The sequence below is a fragment of the Pongo abelii genome, chromosome 18, assembly GCF_028885655.2.
Source record: "Pongo abelii isolate AG06213 chromosome 18, NHGRI_mPonAbe1-v2.0_pri, whole genome shotgun sequence".
Classification (NCBI taxonomy): domain Eukaryota; kingdom Metazoa; phylum Chordata; class Mammalia; order Primates; family Hominidae; genus Pongo; species Pongo abelii.
Window position 1 is genome coordinate 35,609,240 of NC_072003.2, and position 17,808 is coordinate 35,627,047.

Below are 17,808 nucleotides of genomic sequence, written 5' to 3' on the forward strand. Positions count from 1 at the left end.
TGGTTGCCCTGATTTGATCATTACACAATGTATGCATGTGTGGAAATTTTACATTGTACACCATAAATATGTAAATTACTATTTGTCAATCAAAAATAAAATAAAACTGAAAAAAGACACCAAAATAATAAAAATAATAGAATTATATACTGGGACAAAAATAAATAAATTAAACCTGATTGAATGTTGGAACCTCCAGCTACCACTTTTTCTTCCCTCACCCTCTACATTTCACATACTTTGACTATCCTTAGGAAGTACAGTTGCCTTTCCTTGGAATCATTAGTAAAGATTAAGGAGACGCTTGCCTTGGCTGCTTAAGCATGTATGTTATAACACCCAGAGAATAATGAAAACACTGTTCAAATTTATGGTGTGAAGGAAAATAAATAAACTGAATTATTTTTAATTAACTCAGTGTTGAAGCCCTATTTCTTCTGTCTCCCATATGTGAGGTAAAAATTATGAGGAATTTATTAGTATTAAAAGTATCATTTAAGGAGGAAGAAAATAGAGATCTCTGTGCACTTGAATGATAACTCACACATATTTCAGGCTTAGAATGTAAGGAGATGGAGGTGGAATAATGTCTTTATTTTAGGCAGGAGCCTCTGAGAATAAATGCAATGGGTTAATAAGGCAAGAGAGCCTCTGGATGCTACTTTCTTTTCCCTTGCCTCAGAATGGGCTGTGACTCATCACTCAGGGCTTCTTCCGTCACATGCCCTCTCTCTTTGCAATTGATGTCACAAAGTTCTGCTGACACTCTCTGTGACAGAGCTGTTTGGAACTCACCTTGTGTCCCCATCCTGAGCTGCTAGCTCCCATCTCTCCACTCGGTGAGCAGCTCCTATGGCCGATCCCCAAGTGCAGGGTACTCTGGGCTACTCTCTTCCCTGACAGCCCCAGACAGAGGAGACAGAGATCTTGGGGTGAGACTCGAGCTTCTTCCAGAGTGAGTCTGTCCCACAAGGGCTACACCCCAGCCTAGAAGACATGCCCAAAATGCCTGTCACCAAATGTTCAAAGACCCTGTGAGGTACATCTTCTAGACTGAAGTGAAGCCGTTTTAGCCCAGTCTTTCTTCTTGAAGGTATTTACCATAGTTTATGACACATAATAGTGTTCAATAAGTAGCATGTTTTCTCTTTTCCTGCCAGGGAGTCACAAAAAAAGAGCTACAGGGAGAAAGTGTAAAAGAGAGAGGAAAAAGTGTATTACTGAAGTGAGGGTCAGGAATGTTTGTGCATGAGGCTGATTTGAGCGAAGATCTGAAAAGGAGATTATGGATTGTTCTGGATTAGTTACACCATTTCACCATGATAGCATCTTCTATAATCTCTATCAAAAATGACTGCTTTGCTTGAAAGTCTTTCCCCCAGAAGGTACTGGTGTGTTACCTTTCTCAGCTTAAAAAAACTAAGCCATACAATAAATTAAATATTGTATGTATTGTTTATGAGCTTAAAAAAATTAGGCCAGGGATGATGGCCCATACTTGTAATCATTTTGAGAGGTGAAGGCAGGTGGATCTCTTGGCCTCAGGAATTCAAGACCAGCCTGGGCAAGATAGCAATACCCCATCTCTAAAAAAAAAAACAAAACAAAACAAAAATTAGTGAGGTGCGGTGCCATGGCTCTGTAGTCCCAACTACTTAGGAGGCTGAAGTGGGAAGATCGCTTGAGCCAGGGAGATTGAGGCTGCAGTGAGCTGAGATCCAACCACTGCACTCCAACCTGGGTGACAGAGTAAGACCCTGTCTCAAAAAAAAAAATACATTTCTGGGGTTTTGTTTTGTGTCTTTGTGTTGTTTAAGTAACTGGTATTTTCAAGCTAAAAATTAAAAGTATTATGGAAAAACTAATAATGTATTCATAGGGAAAGAATAAGGTCATATAATTTATTTGTTATAAGATGTAAATGTTATGTTCTAGAAACTTTTTCTCTGATTTGTAAAATTTTCCCTCTCAAGAAAGTTTTTCTTTATGTCTTATAATTGAAAGACACCCTGAATTACTTAAAGCGTGATAGTTCTGTTGTTGAAGTGAGGATAATGATGCATACAACCTGACTTTTGTGGCATCGTCTTACCCTACTTTTCATAACAGAGATACCAAGGGTTGGCCTTAAGAAACTGGGGTTATTTTTGCATTGTGATTTCAGAGATGCTGAAAATACTGATTTTCTGATACCCAAAATTACACGAAAAATTTAAGAGACTTGGGCTTTTTTGAGTCTTGAAAAGTTTTCACCCTGAGTTTCTATTAAAATCTAAGATGAAAAGCAGCTTCCATCCAGAATCCTACCAGGGGTTGCTGCCAGCCAACTGAATGACTTGGATTACAAGTGTGAGCCACCATGCTCACCCATCCAATATCAATTTTTACTGCAATGTTATAGTCTGGTACTAGCATAAGTATAGATTCATGTAGGCCAACAGAATAGAATAGAAGGGTCACTAATAAACACATCAACTTATGGTAAATGGATTGTGTCAAAGATGCCAAGAAATTGTAATAGGAAAAGTCTTTTCAAAAAATTTTGCTGGGAAAATTAAATATACACTTTGCCAAAGGAAAAAGTGGACCCCTAACTCAAACTGGAGACCCCCAAAAATACTCAAAAAGGGTAATATATCAAAATGTAAGAGGTTAAACACAAAATTATTTGGAGAAATCTTATAGTTAATATTTGTATTCTTGGGTTACATAAATATGTCTAAGATATTACACCAAAGGCACAATTTTATTAAAAAAGTAAATTATACTTTATTGAATTGGAAACTTTTGCTTTTAGAACATCAAAAGGAATATGAAAAATATGCTGCTTAATGGGAGAAAATATTTTAAATTGTACACATTATTTGGGTCTATTAGGGTTTATGAAGAACACTGTATATATATATATATAAAATCTTGTTTATATATGGAATCTTAAAAACCAAACTCAGAGAAGCTAGTATCTAGAATATATAAAAAAACTCTTAAAACAACTATTGACCAATTAAAAATGGACAAAAGATTTGAATAGACATTTTCCATAGAAGATACACAATTTGCCAATTTGCTCAATTTCATTAGTTGTTAAGAAAATACAAGTCAAATCACAATTAATGCTAGTTGACACCCACTAGAATGGCTGTACCAAAGATACAATGACAAATGTTAGAAAAGAAGTGGCGAATATGGAACTCACGTATGCTGCAAATAGGAATGTAAAATATTGCGCCACATTGAAAACAAAACAATACGAAATAAAAATGCGGCTATCCCTCAAAATGTTGCACATAAAATCACCATAGGACACAGAAATTCTAACCCAAAGTTAGTATGCAAAGGAAATTCCTATAATCATACAAAGACTCTTATATGAATGCTCATAACATGTGGTCATGTCCATGCAATAGAATGCTTCTTGCCATCCAAGAGGAATTATGTAATGATGCAAGCTACAACAGAAATGAAACCCAAAAACATTAGGCTAAATGAAAGAAACCAGTCCCAAAACACCACATAATTCATGATCCTGGCTATTAGAAACTCTGATAATAGGCTCATCTATAGAGACATAAAATTGATTGTTGTCTAGATCTGACATGGCAAAGGTGAATGCAAATAGGATACATTTTCCTCTTTAGGGATACAAATATTCCAAACTTAGGTGGGAATTAAGCTCGCATGGCTCTATAAATATACTAAATAGCCTGGTGTTGTACTTAAAATATGTGATTATATAAAGTATACCTCAGTAAAGCGTTTTAAAAAATTAACATGTCAACATACACTAAGGTTGTTTAAGATTTTCAGAAACCCAAGTCACAGATTGTAAAAATGAAATCTATTCCTTGTCCATTTCAAAGCATAATAAAGAAAAGGGAGGCGGTAAGCTAACACGCAAAGATTTGGTTACTGATGCAGGGGTATTAATGGGCAGGAACCATGTGATTCGTTTAACCAGGTCAGAAAAGCAAAGGAAATGATTGTAATTTATTGAAGACCACTCTGACTCAGACTGACTCAGATTGTTAGGAATGTGAAAGCTGTACTCGTAGGGTTGGGCATATTTCTTATCAAACACAGATCAAAAGAGATATCTCACAGAACGGTTATCAACGACTCTCCTATCTGCAGTTGCCTAGAGTTTTACAGTTGTCTACCGCCACTCCTAAAACTGCACTGTAGTCACTCATTCTGAACCCAGTCTAACACTCAAATCTAATACGAAACTCCACATTTCATGACTACCACATTCAATCATTTGCCTTTTTTTTTTTTTTTTTTTTTTTTTCATTTTTTGGCCAGCCCTCCGCATTCCCTCTGTTTGTAGCCCTACCTGTCGCCGCTCGCTCTGGAGCAAAATTGTTCACCTCGGGAGCTCGGGCTGCGGGTCCGAGTTCTGCACCGGATGCCCGTGTTGGCTGGCTCAGGAGCTGTGGGGCGGGCTTGGAGCTCACAGGGCGCAGATGTCCCCTGACAGTCCCGGGAGCCTGCGGCCGCCCCCAGCACCAGGCCGCGCTCCCCTCAGTAGGCACCCCAGGGGCTTGGATCTGCGCTGGAAACTGCCCCTGGCAGAGAAGGAGCAGTAGGAGCGCAAACCTTACCCTCCGCTCCGCACCGTCGGCCAAGTGAACCCAATTCCAATTCCGTAATAAAAGGATGCAGAGGTGCGCGACTAGCTCCGTCCTTTCCTGCTGCCGGCCCTTAAGGGGTGGCCCCGCTGTCCCCAAGGCTGGAGGAGGTTCCCCACCCAGGAGCACCGCGACTCCCCCCGAACTGAGTTTGCCAAGCGCCACGTGTGGCAGGCGGGAGCCCCGGCCTCCTGGCCGCCTCCACCGGGCGGTGCGGAGGGCGAAGCCCTTCCTCCGGGACCCAGAAAGGTCTGACGCTGGGCAAATACCCCGCCCCGGGTTGGTGCGACCCCAGGGGCCCCATGGATCTATCTCACAGACGCCCTACAGAAGGTCCCTGCAAGACCTAACTTGCTGAGGCACCTTCCTTCCACACTTTACCCCTCGGGGGAGCCATCATTTCCCTGTGAGTCCCCCTAGATTATTCCTGCACACCCCGCATTGACCTCTGGCCTTGGAGCACCCTGGAGTTTTCCCCGCCCGGAACTGTGGGGCGGGGACTCCACAATTATTCCCCTCCAAAGACCCCTCTCAAACCTGTCTCCTGGCATCAGCGACGCTGACACACCGCGGCAAATGCCCAGGCTGCCCTCTTCCCCGTCCCGACCACCTCGGAGTCTCCACAATGACTTCCCCAGGTCGAGGGCTGTACTGAGACCCCGCACAGCGACCCCGAAACACAGGGCGACCCTCCAGCACTCCCTCAGACATCCCGCCCACCCTACAGGGGAGACCAGGCCCCACCCTCCACTCAGGCGATGGCTTCCCCCAACCACCCCTAAAAGGATGCTTTCCCGGAGACCACGCACAGGGTACCTCTGTCACACAGGAGCGACCCTATGAATCCCTCCCCAGACATCCTCGCGCCCTCTCCAGAGGGAGATTGCACAAGCAGAGAACTCCCCTGGAGAGGATCCTCAGACACCATCCTCAAAGCCACCACCCACAACCAGAAAGACCCAAGGGAGAATCGTGGCCTCAAAACCCATGTCCACACATGCACCCCTCCAGGCCGGCATCTCCAGGGCCCCCACTCATGGCCACCTCACCCCATGGTGACCTCAAAACGCTCTCCCTACGCTGCAGGGAAAGAAAGGGAGAGTCCAGCCAAACTTCCTGCAGGAGAATCCATTTTCCTTTTATTAATTATGCAGCGGAGCTAAAGTGCAGGGCACGAAGGATTTTACACAAAATTGTAAGTTCTTATGTAGAGGTTTTCATGGAAATTTAAACATTTAACAATGATAGGGATAATAGATAATAAACCCCTCCTGAGTACATTATCACTAGGTTTCAGCAATTCTTATTTTGCCATTTATTTTCAACTATCAATCCAAATATCCTAGTAGTATTTTAAATCAAATATAAGATACAATATCATTAATTTTGGAAAAATTTAAGTAACTATATCTAACAAGTGAAGATAAAAAAGAAAATATCATTATCACAACTAATACAATTTTTAATATATAAAATAGATAAAGTTGTGTATTCACCAAAGAGTAGACTCTACAACCACTGAAGTTTCGCATGAAATGTTTTAACATGTTTAGTCTAATATTTTATCTTCAGACACAAAATATCAATACATGAAAATATTCAATTACATATAAAGGGCCATAGATTATGGTTGGAGGAGGAAATCACAAATCAACAGTGGGATATTCCAAACCACTGCACTGTGAAAATAAAAGCAAGAAAGAAAATAGGGATTCCTATTGTTCCCGATAAAAGGAAAGGAAAGGTAACTCCTAGAAAGCCACTCCCTCACTTTGCCATATTCAAATGTCTAGAACAAGGCACAGGTCTGGCCATACCCAAGGAAAGATTCAGGGTGTAACAAAAGACAGCAGAGATCATAAGGGCATCTTAGGATTCTGCCCCTCACATCCACCCTTGCACAAAACTTGATCTAACGTCTCACATTGGTGGGGATCTGGTCTTGTAAGAAAAAAGAAAGTCTCAGAAAGTGTTTCCCTTGTAGACTCTGAGGCAGTTGATCCTCAGCGCCTTCTATTTTGGAAGCCAGAAAATTCTTTCATGATTGAGAAGGGGGGCAGTCCTGTGCACCATAGAAGTCCCATTGTTGACTGCATGTCAGTGGGTGCCGCCAGTTATTACAACCAGAGCTGTTTAGACAGACTTCCTCAGGATGCAGAAGCCGCTCCTGTGAGAACCGCTGCTCCTCTCCATATGTGAACAGACTGACAGGTGCAGGCAGCACCAGCAATCTCTTGAACCACTGAGGTGCACTGGAAAATGTGAGTTGTGGTGTATCCCTGTGTTAGAATTATTGAGAGGCTTTTGTTTTGCTGACAAGTGCTGAGACCATACAATGCACCAGGGCAAGATTAGCTGGGAACATGATCTTCTGATAATGTTTTGAACCCAGATGTTCCACCTTTGTTGTTTTCCCGGAACTGGGTAAATTTAGTTTTCACTTCCGTAGCTCCCCTAACAATCCCAAGGCCAGGTCTTTTACTGCTTCCCTAGGTGGTGTGACCATTATTGGCCTGGGGGAAGATGAGCTGATTTAATCTCTTCCTTTATAACCATGATGTAGGGGCCTCATTTCACATGCACAGATTCCCTCCAAAGACTAGATGAGCAGGCCTGAGCCACCCTGGTGCTTGGAGTAATGACAGCCTTGCCCCAATGCCACTCTCTCCCAGTCATTGTTGAGTTTTGGGCCATCATGTATTCAGTGCCTCAGTGGACAGAGAACCAAACCCAGGTGCTCTCACAAATCTGGAGCCAATTCTAAAGTTTGTTGAGCTCTAGCTCAGCTCAGACTACTGTCACCTGCTAGGGACTGTGGGAGACTGTGGACACTATTGGCACCTGCTTCAGACTGTGGGTGACTGTGGACTCTGAGCTGGGATGTGCTGTGTCCATGTGACACTCCTTCTCCCCAAGAGTTGTTCAAGGTGGTGCCCTAGGAATGTCATCTGGACCCAGTGAAAGAGGAAGGGTAGGAAGCACCTGGCACCCACTGTTCATACCACCATCACCCAGTTCCACAATGTGGCTAACTGGAAGATGCTTCCTCTCAATGAAAATCCTAAACACTAACAACAACAACAACAACAGCAACAAATAACAAAACAAATAACAAAACAAAGAAAAAAAAGAAAATCCTAATTTTGTTGCTTCTTTCAGCAGAAGTGATATTTTCTAGTCTTTACAGTTGAGAAGCTCAGGGTCTTTTAAGGCCAATTTCTCTCTTTAAGATAAGATGGCATTAGAGCACCGAATACCAATGAAGTTCATGCTGACAGCCCTTTTCATTGCAGCGGCATCTCGATGCAAGTCTTTGTATTCACATGGCCGTGACCTAGCCTAGGAAAGTAAATCAAAGAGAAAAGAGGTATAATTTAAAAAAGGGCTCCAACTTATTATTATTTTTTTGAGACTGAGTCTCGCTCTGTCGCCAGGCTGGAGGCAGTGGTGCGATCTCCACTCACTGCAAGCTCCGCCTCCCGGGTTCACGCCATTCTCCTGCCTCAGTCTCCCGAGTAGTTGGGACTACAGGCGCCTGCCACTGCACCCGGCTAATTTTTTGTATTTTCAGTAGAGATGGGGTTTCACCGTGTTAGCCAGGATGGTCTCGATCTCCTGACCTTGTGAACCACCCACCTTGGCCTCCCAAAGTGCTGGAATTACAGGCATTAGCTACCACACCCGGCTGGGCTCCAGCATTTTTTAAAAGGCACCGCTGATGAGAAGCCACACATACAGATTCCTTTAGATGGTTCCTTTGCAGCTGCTTTGGCTGAGGTTTACAGGGTCAGGTTCTGAGGATGCTACTCCCTGCCCATTCACTAAGGTGATCTCTTTTAAGGGCTATGAATAGATTGCCAGAGCCAAGAGGAACTTACTTTATTAAGTTATTTTAAAATTGGGCTCATCGCTTAATGATACCATTACATAAAAAATGAAATAGGACTCTCAAATATTTCAAGAGTATTGTGACAAGATCCTAACAACAATATCATCTGCTACCTGTACACCTGTTCCTTCAACATAATAAACATGCACTGGTGCCAAAAAATCAATTTACTCAGAGATTCAAATTCTACCCAATCTTTATTAGTTACCATATACTCAAAGCAAATTGTAATGAGACAGGTGTGTGCTGGGCTATTTTGGAACATCCAAGAAGTCTAATGACTGAAACACCATAAGGTGCTACTTTACTTGCACATTGTGGTAGAAAAATGTATTATTCCAAAGTACCACCAAGATACCAGAGAAAGTGCCAATTTTATATGTGTCTAGTTCAGTTGTAATTTTCCTGTATACTCACCAAGGGTCATAAGCCATAAACCTTACGTTGCCCCGTGAAAGTTACCACTTTCATTAAAAACCCATGACCTTCCTACAGACAGTACTTGAAACACTGGCACCTTGTACAGTCTAAGTACAGGTCTCTCAGCCACTACTGCTTTGTCTAATAAACTCACGGGACTGCACTGTATTATATACAGTAGACAATGATGTAAATTTCCAAACTGTGTAAGTAAAAGACAGTCAAGAGTGGTAAAGTGCATTGTGTATACAGATATAATTAGGAATACAATTGCATTTATTCACGTATTGTTGTCTGAATGGATAGAGGTTAAAAACAAAACCCTTTAAAATCACATTAAATTTAATTAAAAATATTCTGAATTATGGTCATAGCAGAAAGAATATCAATAATTTTTTAAGAATATGGATCATTGGCTGGTGCGGTGGCTCACGCCTGTAAATCCAGCACTTTGGGAGGCCAAGGTGGGCGGATCACCTGAGGTCAGGAGTTGGAGACCAGCCTGACCAACATGGCGAAACCCCGTCTCTACTAAAAATACAAAATTAGCTGGGCATGGTGGCGCATGCCTGTAAACCCAGCTACTTGGGAGGTTGAGGAAGAAGAATTGCTTGAACCCGGGAGGTGGAGGTTGCAGTGGGCCAAGATCGTGCCATTGCACTCCAGCCTGGGCAACAAGAGTGAAACTCCGTCTCAGAAAAAAAAAATGTATATGGAGGATCATTGGCTGGGCGTGGTGGCTCACACCTGTAATCCCGGTACTTTGGGAGGCCGAGGAGGGTGGATCTCCTGAGGTCAGGAGTTCAAGACCAGCCTGACCAACAAGAGCGAAACTCTGTCTCAAAAAACAAAAAATTAATTAATTAATTAATAAAGAATATTGATCCTTCTATAAACCATAACAGATAAGAAATATGATACCAAAGAAATAAGCTCTTTGGTCTGTTAATTTTAAGGCTTTCATTTTCCTAATCACTACTTAATATGATTTTGTAACAGATGTTGGCTTTTGTGGCCAATGGAAAATTCCACTAAGTGACTTCACATCCTTACCTCCATTTTCTGTGCTTTATCTTTGTGAAGAAAACCAAATAGAAAATACAGGTCACGGTCATTTGCCAAGGCACGCAGATCGAAGTAATATTTTGCATAGACACTGGCAGATACATGAATATTAAACTCAAGTAGCTCCAAGAAACACTTCTCCATCTTGCTCCTAGGGGAGGAGAAACACAATAAAAGCAACATAGAACAATTCTAGTCAAGTGGGTTAACTTAAAAAATACCATTCTGAGCTACTAGGATGCTCTAAATTCTGTTTTGAAACAAATAAAGGCTGCCTGGTCGGGTTCCTACACTAATGTCCAAACAAGACACAGCTGCTTGGGGTCTCTTCTGCATCCCAGCACCCCAAGTTTGGGATGAGGGAAAGGTGGAAGCCTCTTCTGCACTCCTGCTGCAGACTCGGGGCTCATTCTTGAGAGTTCCCTTAGGGCAGCTGCACAGCTCGAACTCCATGCTCACTCACGAGCCCCACAATAGCAATCACATGACAGGAATGATGGGTGCCATTTATTAGCTCTGAAGGACCTCCAGGCATTTTTACCAGGACAATAACAGGAAAGGGCTTACTGAAGTAGAGAAGCACCAACAGGAGGACTGGGCACATCACCATGGCAACAAATGGACCCATGGAGAGCCACCCTATTATCTCAGAGGAGGAAAAACTCTAAGGCTACAAGAAGGAATCATCCCAAATAAATACATAACCAAGCTGCATTCCATGGCAAAAAGAATCTCCTTCCCTCTGCTCCAGCCCACAAGGCTATGTCAAGGGGGTATAAAGCAAGTTTCTGCTCACCTTAGTATTATGAAGAGTTGAAACTGCCACTATGACAGGGCAAGGATATTCTTTAAAGTTTGAAAGGCAGAAAAATCAAGGAGAGACATTTTGGCTAGACTAAACCCATTTTATGATGTGCTTTCTAGTAGGGCCCTGGCCTTATACACGCAGTCTTGCTCCTGAGTTGGGAATGCAACCCTGAAGTGCTCAGCATCTGTCACCCCTGGCCAGAATGGGATTTGGGGGAGTTGAATACAGTGGGAGAGGAAAGGGCTGGGAGCTGTCCTCTGCCACATGGTCATCCAGCCGCCCTCACCAAGGCTAAATTAATAGGTACACAGTTAGAGTAAATCTGGCTGTTTTCAGAGTAACCCCTGTAACGAGTTAATTGCTTAAAAATGAGCAGTATTCCATTTGTCAATTTTGGCTTTTGTTGCCATTGCTTTTGGTGTTTTAGACATGAAGTCCTTGCCCATGCCTATGTCCTGAATGGTAATGCCTAGGTTTTCTTCTAGGGTTTTCATGGTTTTAGGTCTAACATTTAAGTCTTTAATCCATCTTGAATTGATTTTTGTATAAGGTGCAAGGAAGGGATCCAGTTTCAGCTTTCTACATATGGCTAGCCAGTTTTCCCAGCACCATTTATTAAATAGGGAATCCTTTCCCCATTTCTTGTTTTTCTCAGGTTTCTCAAAGATCAGATAGTTGTAGATATGTGGCATTATTTCTGACGGCTCTGTTCTGTTCCATTGATCTATATCTCTGTTTTGGTACCAGTACCATGCTGTTTTGGTTACTGTAGCCTTGTAGTATAGTTTGAAGTCAGGTAGTATGATGCCTCCAGCTTTGTTCTTTTGGCTTAGGATTGACTTGGCGATGCGGGCTCTTTTTTGGTTCCATATGAACTTTAAAGTAGTTTTTTCCAATTCTGTGAAGAAAGTCATTGGTAACTTGATGGGGATGGCATTGAATCTGTAAATTACCTTGGGAAGGATGGCCATTTTCATGATATTGATTCTTCCTACCCATGAGCATGGAATGTTCTTCCATTTGTTTGTATCCTATTTTATTTCCTTGAGCAGTGGTTTGTAGTTCTCCTTGAAGAGGTCCTTCACATCCCTTGTAAGTTGGATTCCTAGGTATTTTATTCTCTTTGAAGCAATTGTGAATGGGAGTTCACTCATGATTTGGCTCTCTGTTTGTCTGTTATTGATGTATAAGAATGCTTGTGATTTTTGTACATTGATTTTGTATCCTGAGACTTTGCTGAAGTTGCTTATCAGCTTAAGGAGATTTTGGGCTGAGACAATGGGGTTTTCTAGATATACTATCATATCATCTGCAAACAGGGACAATTTGGCTTCCTCTTTTCCTAATTGAATACCCTTGATTTCCTTCTCTTGCCTAATTGCCCTGGCCAGAACTTCCAACACTATGTTGAATAGAAGTGGTGAGAGAGGGCATCCCTGTCTTGTGCCAGTTTTCAAAGGGAATGCTTCCAGTTTTTGCCCATTCAGTAAATGGGATCTAATTAAACTAAAGAGCTTCTGCACAGCAAAGGAAACTACCATCAGAGTGAACAGGCAACCTACAAAATGGGAGAAAATTTTCGCAACCTACTCATCTGACAAAGGGCTAATATCCAGAATCTACAATGAACTCCAACAAATTTACAAGAAAAAAACAAACAACCCCATAAAAAAGTGGGTGAAGGACATGAACAGACACTTCTCAAAAGAAGACATTTATGCAGCTGAAAAACACATGAAAAAATGCTCACCATCACTGGCCATCAGAGAAATGCAAATCAAAACCACAGTGAGATACCATCTCACACCAGTTAGAATGGCAATCATTAAAAAGTCAGGAAACAACAGGTGCTGGAGAGGATGTGGAGAAATAGGAACACTTTTACACTGTTGGTGGAACTGTAAACTAGTTCAACCATTGTGGAAGTCAGTGTGGCGATTCCTCAGGGATCTAGATCTAGAAATTCCATTTGACCCAGCCATCCCATTACTGGGTATATACCCAAAGGACTATAAATCATGCTGCTATAAAGACACATGCACACGTATGTTTATTGCAGCATTATTCACAATAGCAAAGACTTGGAACCAACCCAAATGTTCAACAATGATAGACTGGATTAAGAAAATGTGGCACATATACACCATGGAATACTATGCAGCCATAAAAAATGATGAGTTCACGTCCTTTGTAGGGACATGGATGAAATTGGAAATCATCATTCTCAGTAGACTATCGCAAGAACAAAAAACCAAACACCGCATATTCTCACTCATAGGTGGGAATTGAACAATGAGAACACATGGACACAGGAAGGGGAACATCACACTTCGGGGACTGTTGTGGGTTGGGGGCAGGGGGGAGGGATAGCACTGGGAGATATACCCAATGCTAGATGACGAGTTGGTGGGTGCAGCGCACCAGCATGGCACATGTATACATATGTAACTTACCTGCACGTTGCGCACATGTACCATAGAGCCTAAATAATAATAATAATAATAATAATAATAATAATAATAATAAAAAGAAAAAAAAAAGAATCTAAGCCAGGTTGATGTCAGTGAATGTGATTTACATGGAAATAAGAAAATTCTGAATAAACGAAACTCGCCATACCAGGTGTGAAAAATAAAAAAAAATAAAAATAAAAAAAAAAAAAAGAGCAGTATCTGAACAATACATTTGGTTTCTTGGTTTGAAAGTTTTTAATATTTTATTGAAAGTTTTTAATATTTTACCCACTGGCTAAGTCAACAAATGCTTGATGTTCTCCTGTAAGGGGGACAGTTAGACCACGAGCCAAGATGTGGTGATCTAATTTGCTGAACTTAAAACCCAGCTGAACCTACTTCCAAAATTAATTTTCTCTTCACATGTCGATAAGTCTATAGAAATTTAAATATATATATATTTGAATTATATATATGTATAACTTGAATTATTGAATTAACTTCTAACCTCCAAGCTGTCCTTGCTGATTCCTAGGCAGAAGCCAAACTAACTTTGGGATGAACTTAGGTTATAGTTTAACTTTGAAACAAAGACGGTAGCAGCCCTTTCCCAAAACAAACCTGCTTCCTGCCTGGGGACTGGACTGCCTTTCCAGGACTAACAAATTAGCCACAAGATTAGAAATTATGGTTTAGGGGTCATGCGGCTGAAGGCTGCAAGAGTCTGAACCTCCCCATATTGCTCCTGGGAATAATATCACCATTGTAAAACCTAAGATCAGTGCTTGAGATACTTTGCAGGCCCTGTACTGGGATCAGGTGGCACCACTCCAATCAACAAACTTGGCTCATCTGGTTTTGTGGCCCCCACCCAGGGGCCAACTCAGTGCAGGAGGACAGCTTCAACGCTCTCTGATTCTATCTCTGATGCGACCAATCAGCACTCCCCACTTTCTGACCCCCTACCCACCGAATTATTCTTTAAAAAACCATCCCAGAGTTTTTGGAGAGGCTAATTTGAGTAATAGTAAAAGTGGTCTCCCGTACAGCTGCCTCTGCATGAACTAAACTCTTTCTCTATTGCAATTCCCCTGTCTTAATAAATCAGCTCTGGCTAGGCAGCAGGCAAGGAGAACTCAGGCAGTCACAAACCGTGCTTCCTTCAAGGGACCAGTTTTCAAATGGATGACTATGAGCAAGGCCACTTTAGGGTTTGCAACATCCGAAGTACTTCCGTTAGTTTCAAATTCATTTGCGGTCACACTCTTTGCTAAAATCGCTACCAGAAATACCACCATGATCACTTGGTTTACACTATTAGCAAAGTGGTGGCAAAAATAGATTTTTGTTTTTGTTTTTGAGACAGGGTCTGGCTCCATCACCCAGGGCTGGTGTGCAGTGATGTGATCACAGTTCACTACACCCTCAACTTCCCAGGCTCAGGCAATTCTCCCACCTCAGACTCCCAGGTAGCTGGGATTACTACAGCTGCCTGCCGCCATGCCTGGATAATTTTTTAAAAAAAATTTGTACAGACGGGGTTCACTGTGTTACTCAGCAGGTCTTCAACTCCTGAGCTCAAGCGATCCACTCACCTCAGCCTCCTGAAGTGCTGGGATAACAGGCATGAGCCACTGAGCTCAGCCACAAGGGGTCATTTTTAAATGTAGATATACACTGAGGTATATCTACAATATACACTGTATCTTCAATTGCAGACATACACTGAGGTGATTCAGAATGACAGTATTATCCGGAGTCATGGACAAAGGTCACAAAACTAACTTGTGCCACTGCCTGGAATGATCTTGATGGGCTGCTGCTGCTCAATGTGAACAAGAGCTGCTCCCTTGTCTTGCACAGATGCAGCCTGCACAGCTGTCCTCACTGTCCAGCGGGCACCCAGGAAGGCTCTGCTGGAAACACCTCCCTGCTCACCCTGCCTGCCAGCTCCAGGGCCCGTCCCTTCACAGCAGTCATGAGGCCGGATTGGAAGGGAGTCCTGGTGAAGCTGTGTCGTGTTGGTGCATCTGGGAGGAACCCCATGCCTCTGCAAGGCTCCTCGCACTGTCATGGGCAACTCCAGACACCTGAGTGCTGCCGCGGATGTACCCATGGAGCCTTGTGAGTGTGGTGGGCACGGGGAGATGCCCCAGAAATGCTTTTCACACCACAGGAGGTGAACGTTGGAGCTTCTAACTCATCAGGCTGATTTCCAAACACATGCAACACTCTCAGTGGGGAGGGGCCAGGGCACAGAAATCTATGGCTATTTAACTTCATATCTCAAGGTTCCTATAAAAAAAGATCTTCAGATAAAAGGGGGAGGAAAGGACCAGCAAAAGCAACTACACAATGGGGGCCTTAGGTTGAAGCTAAAACTTCTCCATAGTCCAGAGTCCTTAAGACCTTAACAGTGGCCAATTATTTCAAAGGCCAGATGTTTGCCCCTTAAAAAGGGACTGAAACTGGCAGATAGCTTCTAAAAACCTATAAAGATATCTACTGTACTGTGTCATTCTCATAGTACACTTGTAAGAGGTTTGCCAAAAAACAATCAGAAAAATACTTTTCAGTTTATCCAGGAGGTTATTACAACAATAACACATCGAGACCTACCACGAATGCCGGAAAATATAAACTGTTACACTAAAGCTAGATAGAGAGAAGTCTGTTGTCTTACGCCTATTTCCTTTATCTGCACAAGCAAACCTATAAAGATATTTTTTACAATGTTAACTTGGAGAGCAAATGAGGTATGGAAATTGGTTACACTGTTCGCCAAAACCTTACAAACTCACATGTTCTCAACTGCAATGTCCTCGGGATTCCGGCTGTCATCCACACTCCACAGACCACGATTTCTCCCAACCTTGGAGGCAAGAAGCATGGCTCCAAGGACAATCTTTTTCCAATTAGTAGGACAAAGATCGATGTTAGCATTAGTTAAAAGTCGTTTGATGTACACCTGCAAAATAGAGCGCTGCTCTTTGATTTCGGTTCAGATTAAGTGTGGTGATACGAACATTTAAGAATGAAAGATTTCTTCTGGTTTTGACCAGAAAATGCATGCCTTTTATTCCTATGTTCTGCAGAGACTTTGCTCAGACAAAGCAAGAGGCCAAATCACAGTCATAGTGAGAAACCTCTGCAGCCTACTCTGCCCATAGACATTTCCAGCCCAATTTCAGTCACAGGGATGACTGGACATCCCTGTGGGCATGAAGAGAGGCACCATTAACACCTTCACACTTATGAAAGGCAGCACAAACTCAAGCCCAGTGCAGATTAATGTTGTTCAGGAAACACTCCAGTGCCGTCCGTGTGCGGCATCACACCTGGCTGGCAGGTAGGAATTTTACAGGTGGGCCATGCTTGAAAATGTAATGCCCAAGTGATACTGAGAACACTGCGGTCTTCTCCTTTTCACAATAACTAACCCACTCTTGGGACACCAGCTGAGGAACTGCGGGTCAAGAGCACTTCCCAATGCCTGCTGTGCAGACAGCATGACAAGTGCAGGTGTCTGTGGCTCAGAAATAATCTCCATATTCAGTGCCTTGATAAGGAACGCATATGTGTGAAAGGAGGGTCCTGCTCACAGCCCCTATTTTCCATGTCTCCACAATCACTTCATGAAAACTCATTTCTTGTCCTACAGTATCTGCATTCAGTCAATTCTGTTGGTTTTTAGGTAGAGACAGCTGTCGGCCTCTGTATGCCTGGGGTTCCTCTCAACCTGCCAAGCAGTTTGTGAGACAATCTCAGAAAGTATTTTCTATCTTTCCAGTCTCTATCCTATAAAGAACTGGGTGAGGGACCAGCTGAGTGAAGGTTACAGAGGTGAGCTGTGAGGCATTGCTACCCCAGATGGTGCTCTGCAGAACAGTATGCCTCTATGCTACTTGACGTCTTTGTATCAAGACCAAAGGAGAACAGTTCATTTTAAGAGAGTTCATTTATTGTCTGAAGGTTATAGATTGGCGGCTCAGATCTGGCAATGTTCTCCAAACTCAACTGTGTTTTCAAAATCAAATGGCTCTTGAACATGATATGTTCTTTTTTTTTTTTTTTTTTTTTTTTTTTTTTTTTTCTCAGCAACATACTTTATTATCAGGAACAGCTGTTACAGAAAGCTGAAACTTAACAGGAATGCAATTCCTCCCTTTTCCCTGCACTTGCTTCATGTTTGTCGAACATGATATGTTCTTATGAGAGATTCTGCTCTCTTTCCCCCTAACACTGCACAATCGGGTATCCTAGGAATGACCCTCCCTCCCAGGGTTCAACTCCACAGGACTCATTAGAGAGCACTTAAACAGCATTGGTGAGGCCTCACCTTCCTGTCACCTTTACTGGTAAGCTGGACCTGCTGACACTCACTGATACCACTTGCCCTCCTGGGTCAGTGAGAAAGTTCCTTTTTTAACACCAACTCTTCTATCAGCACAGTGGATCCCATCCCACATTTGTAGAATACTGTTCCCCAAGTCACCTCTTCTTGAAGACTTTCTCCCTCTCTGCCAGAGATTTCCCCCAATACAA

General features: G+C 42.5%; 1 pseudogene; it reads right to left on the reverse strand.

The window, feature by feature from the left end:
* Positions 1-7,791: 7,791 nt before the first annotated feature.
* Positions 7,792-17,808, reverse strand: part of LOC100455105 (cyclin-Y-like protein 1B) — a 28,322-nt pseudogene continuing 18,305 nt past the window's right edge.